The 5,709-nt window shown below is 46.2% G+C and overlaps 1 non-coding gene across 1 annotated transcript; it reads left to right on the forward strand.

Annotated features, from left to right (window-relative positions):
* Positions 1 to 2,268: 2,268 nt before the first annotated feature.
* Positions 2,269 to 2,341, forward strand: TRNAV-CAC (transfer RNA valine (anticodon CAC)). Its single transcript has one exon. It is a non-coding gene; the product is annotated as a tRNA-Val (tRNA).
* The last annotated feature ends 3,368 nt before the right edge of the window (positions 2,342 to 5,709 follow it).

The following is a 5,709-nucleotide window of genomic DNA, read 5'->3' on the forward strand; positions in this document are numbered from 1 at the left end:
CTTGGTTATTGACCCGGCGAACCAGGCTTAGCTGAACTTTTCGGCAATAAGCGTGAGCATGCGTAAGGGGTTGAAGGGGATTTCCTCCGACTAATGCCAACACTCGACAATGATGTAAGAGAGTGTTTTGAATTGCCTATTTCTTTGGAAGAGATCGAGAAAGCAATAGATGATCGTCCATCTAGAAATGCACCGGGGCCAGATGGGCTGAACGCTGCCTTCTATAGAACCTTCAAACAAGATGTTTCTCAGTTCTTGTTACAAGTGATAACAGAACCGTATGAACGCAAAAAAGTTCCATTGTCCTTTGGTATTTCAATAATTGTACTTATTCCCAAGTCTGATGATCCGGTGAAACGAATGTTAGTGGGTTCCTTCAGTACTATCAGCCTCACTAATGTCGACTACAAGGTGTACATGAAAGTACTAGCCAGACGACTTCAGAGTGTAATCGACAAATCAGTAGGGCCGCACCAAACCTGTGGCATCAGAGGACGCAGCATTGCAACAAATATACATGTGGCCAGAACCTTATTGGAATGTGTTGACGCGCTTGGAAGCCAGGTAGCTATGATACAGCTGGACTTGGCTAAAGCGTTCGATCGCGTTTCGCATGACATTCTTTTCTCCATTCTAGAGCATGCTAACCTGGGTAGTGTAATAGTAGGAGTAAAAATGGCGTCCGCAAATTGTATGACACGCAATTATAGTTAATGGTGACCTTACTGAGCGCCTCACAGAGCGTTCTTCGGTGAGGCAAGGTTGTCCGCTCTCTCCCCTGGCTTTTGCAGCGTATCTAGAGCCTTTATGTCTTGCCATTATCAACAGTGATTACGTCACGGGTTTCAAGCTGCAATCTGCTCAGGTGAAACTTGCGTATGCGGACGACATAGCGGTATTTTGCACGAACAGAGAAAGCATTTGTGAAGTTACAAACATTCTGGAAAGGTATTGTAACCAGACTGGATGTCAAGTAAACTGGGAAAAAAGTTCTGGATTTTGGCACGGGGAATGAGATATTACACCGCAATTTTTCTCACGGCTGCAATGGTCTCCCATACCAACGCGATACCTTGGTGTGCACCTAGAATGTTATCGCGATCCCAGCCCACTTTGGAACAAAGAGATGTCAAGGGCGAGAGAGAAAGCGGGAGCGTGGCAAGGAAGGAATCTGTCAATATTCTCACCTGCCTTTGTCTGCAATGTTTTTCTCATTTCAAAAATATGGTACCTCATGAATGTGCTGTGTGCTTCGCGGACCTCTATTCAAAAATTGCATCGTAAATTTGCCGTCTTTCTTTGGACTTCGACCTGGGAAAAAACGAGGAGAACAAACCTGTTTCTTTCAGTGAAGAGTGGAGGCCTTGGACTGGTTCATTTGTTTTTGCGTCAAGTGGTATCACGTTTCATTTTCTTTGGTGATCAAAATGAAACCTTCTTAAGAACGTTTATACAGATTAGATTGCAGAGGCTACTCCCAAGAAACATAGTGTCCTCTGGTGAAAACATGTGTGGTGCTGTAACCGGATTTTTGCGCGAGGTTGTGCTTTCTTGTAAGTTGTTAAATGTGTGCTTTTCCCCAGACTATTTGTAGAGTGTTCCCAAGAAAAAGCTGTACAAAGATCTTCTGGATATCATGCTGCCGGTGCCATTGTACCGTGCGCCTTATCGTGGAGGCCCAGGGCAGAATATTTTAAAGCGAGTGAAGGAGATGCCAGTTAGGCCAGGCGTGAAACATTATTTTCATGTTACACCCTAATGCATTACCTGTCAAAACGTGGCTTCAAGAAAAGCGAATCTTTGTCCCTTGGACAACGAACTGTCTTTTATGCAAGAGGCCAGAGACAGTCGAACTTGTTTTTCTGGTCTGCTGGGACGCGATATTCCACTGGGACGTCCTACAGAGAAGTATAAAGAAAGAGTTACCACTAGACCCTTACGGTATCAGGTTTTTACCGGTTGATCACGAAGATTTACCATATGATTTGTTCATGCTTCTTGGCCTCCACAGCTTGTGGAAAACACGAATGCAAGTAAGGCATGCAGATGCTTATACGCGCAGTGCACGTGAAAACTTTATTGAAAGCGCTGCTTACCTTCGGGAATGCATCCTGGCACAGCATGACGCACCTCAGTGGGTAACACTTCTTGATGATTTGCTGAGTTTGAAGAAATTTTACCTTCGCTCGCCTCAGCTCAAGAGTAGCTGATGTGCTTTATCGTTTGTGACTTATTGTTCCTCATGTGAACTTCGGAAATAAAAAAAAAGTTCCCGTAGTGTAGTGGTTATCACGTGCACTTCACACGCGCAAGGCCCCCGGTTCGATCCCGGCCGGGAACAGTGCATTATACTTTTGTTTTCTTTGCGATCGCGAATACGCAGAAGAAAAGAGGTAGAGAAATGGCCGTCTCCGTGCTCCGTTCCCGTGCTGTATCATTCTGCTTCCGGCTCCCGAGCTGAACGGATCGCGGGATCATGGGCTCCAATGGAGCGGCATTTGCGGCTGTTAGCCGCGGCAAGAGGCTTTCGACGGAAGAAGATAAGGATTACCAGATAATTGTGTATAGGTGAAGGCGTGAAGATGGCATATAAAAACTGCACTACTAAGCTTATCATTAACAAAAAGCTTAGCGAAGGAAACCCAGTAAGGTCTAGTGTGCGCCAAGGATGCCGAGCCTCAAGCCTGCTTTTCGCCATATATCTTGAACCGTTCTCTTTAAAAATTCTGAACAACAAAACGATATGCGGCTATCGCTTCTTAACGCACGAAATTAAAATCCTCTCATACGCAGACGACATCGCAATCTTTTGCCGAACTCAAAAAAGCATCGAAAGTGCCATCAAGGAAGCAAAAACATTTTGCAGCCTAACTGGAAGCGCCATTAGTTGGCAAAAATGCCTAGGATACTGGCACGGTGAATGGGACGAAAGGCCGACACAACTCGAAGGTATAAGGTTTGCTGATACGCCGGGCAAATACCTTGGCATTCCTTTGGAACACTATCGCGGAAACAAAGACCAATGGGCGGGTGAAATTGACCGGGTTAAAACCCAAACAACAAAATGGGGCGGACGCGATTTCTCAATCTTTACACGTGCAACTGTGTGTAATATGTTCATCGTAAGAAAAGTTTTCTATATGATGCAAGTGCTTTGCATGGCAAGGATGTCTGTGCAAAAGTTACACAGACTGTTTGCTGTCTTTATCTGGGGGTCGAACTGGGAGCGTACTAGTCGTCTGAACTTGTTTCAGTTCGTTAAAAAATGAGGGCTAGGCTTATCGCATTCATTTCTGAAACAAGTTGTTACACGATTCTTTTTCTTGAGACAACAGAACGATGCTTTCCTGCAGAGCATTTGTCACGTGTTTTTGAGCCAGGCATTACCCGAATACATAGTGTCATCGTACTCTACTAATCTTGTTCCATTGAAAGGGATTACGAAAGAAGTCGTTGATGCTTTTCCTTTTTTGAAAAGCCACTTTTCGATAGAATATCTCTCGGATGTAACAAAGAAAAAATTGTAAAGGGACTTGCTTGATGTGATGTGTCCTGTGCCTGTATATCGTTCATTATATGTACTACGACGAGAACGTAATGTTTTGAGTCGCGTTAAGAAGATGCCTGTTAGAACGTCGACCAAGACGTTTTTCTTCTTTCTTGCCACCGGCGCGCTCCCTGTAAAACCCTGGCTTAAAGAAACAGGTATTTTTGTCCCTTGGAGTACTAACTGTACGATATGCAATGAGCCCGAAACCATCGATCACGTATTTTTGGACTGTTCAGGCTCTGTTTTTCTGTGGGACATTTGACAGAGGACACTCAAAAAGCAACTGCCACTTACAGCTCACGGGATTCGATTTCTCCCGTTTGATCAGACAGGGGACGTGCCGTGTGACCGCCTGATGTTGTTGACAATGCACAGTGTATGGAGGACGTGAATAGATGTAAGACACGAGAATGTTAAATCACAACCGTCAAAAGTGTACTTCAGAGAGGCTATTATGTATGTCCGCGACGTCTACAGGACACTTTCCGATCCTCCAGAATGGCTACCTGTATTTGATCAGTTGCTAACACAAGATCCCTATTAACCTAGCAAGACGAGACAAAGTACGAGTCTTGTTTTTAATGCAACTTATGTGTATGTATGTCGAATTCCAACAAGAATTCCTGTCCATTGTACGAGGAGAAATCCGGCAATAAAAAGTAAAAAATCCGTTCGCGTGGTATAGCGGTTATCACGTGCGCTTTACACGCGCAAGGCCCCCGGCTCGATCCCTGGCGGGGACAGTGCATTATACTTTTGTTTTCTTTGCGATCATGAATACGCAGAAGAAAAGAGGGAGAGAAATAGCCGTCTGCGTGCTCCGTTCCCGTGGTGTAGTGGCTATCCCGCCGTTTACAACGAAGCATACGAACTGAAAATACTTCCACCATCCTTTGGCCAGTCCCATACCGTACTAATACCGAAAACAGAAGACACCGAAAAGCTCAAGCAACTTTCCTCCTACAGACCCATAACGCTTACTAATTGCGACTACAAAATATTGATGAAGATGTTGGCACGATGGTTCCAGTCAGTTATTAAAGAAGTAGTCGGCCCACACCAGAAGTGTGGCTTTCACGGCAGAACCATTTTTACTAACATTCATAAGATGAAGTGTGTGCTGGAGTGTTGTGATGCCATGTGTGAAACAGTAGCGATCCTCCAGCTTGACCTGGAGAAAGCGTTTGATTGCGTTTCACACGAGATATTGCTCGCCATCCTTGAAGACGTTAATTTTGGCCACATAATCACTGAGGGGGTGAACATGGCGTGCCGGAGCTGCTATACCAGACTTATAATTATTCAGACGATGGGGGCCCCCATTTACGTGAAGCGCTCCGTTCGCCATGGTTGTCCTCTCAGTCCACTCCTGTTTTGCGTTTACATAGAAACGCTATGTCAGGCCATCATCGAAAATGAATGCATTAAGGGCGTTTGCCAGGTCTTCCAATGGCGCCCGGTTAGCGAGTTAACGGGCGTCCACGTTAGCGCGTTCATTAGGTTGTAGAGAAGTGTGTCTCGGTGTGTAGACGACACGCACCCTATGTAACACTGTTTGGTACAGGATGTGGTGTGTGTAGGCCGTGACAACTCCTTTTAAGAAAGCCTGCCGACACTTTGCCAATCCACCACTGCTGTCATGGGTCCGTCCGGTGCCGGTATGGTTGAAGGGTGTATGATAACCGGGGTTACTGGAGCCTCCTCCGACCCACTGTGCACAGTGTAGAGCGTGTTCAAAACCCTCGGAGTGCCTGTGTTAACCCGTTCTGCTGGAGTTAAGTTGGCTGACATATTCAGCCTTGCTTGCTTTGAACGCAACTGCGTCGGAACCCGGGGGCTACATGCAGCACACTTGTGCAGGTTGTTTATTATTTCACAGCCGACAGTCGTTTGTGTTCTTAGAACAGCGCTGCTCTTCGCGTCAGGGACCGATGAGGATACCGTACTTGCACTGCCGTCCCCAAGATATAGGGACATCTAACGGAGGAGCGTACGTCACGAGAGGCCGAGCAGCCGCCGCGCCGCGCACATGTCGCTCAGTGGCATATAGGCACGTCCTTGTGCATTAACACAAACACAGACACTGCCGTGGGTGGCGACATTCCCGCTGCGGTGTGGGAGATACACAGTTTACGCCGTTGAGCACACGTAAATAGCGG

Source organism: Dermacentor albipictus, chromosome 2, assembly GCF_038994185.2.
Source record: "Dermacentor albipictus isolate Rhodes 1998 colony chromosome 2, USDA_Dalb.pri_finalv2, whole genome shotgun sequence".
Classification (NCBI taxonomy): domain Eukaryota; kingdom Metazoa; phylum Arthropoda; class Arachnida; order Ixodida; family Ixodidae; genus Dermacentor; species Dermacentor albipictus.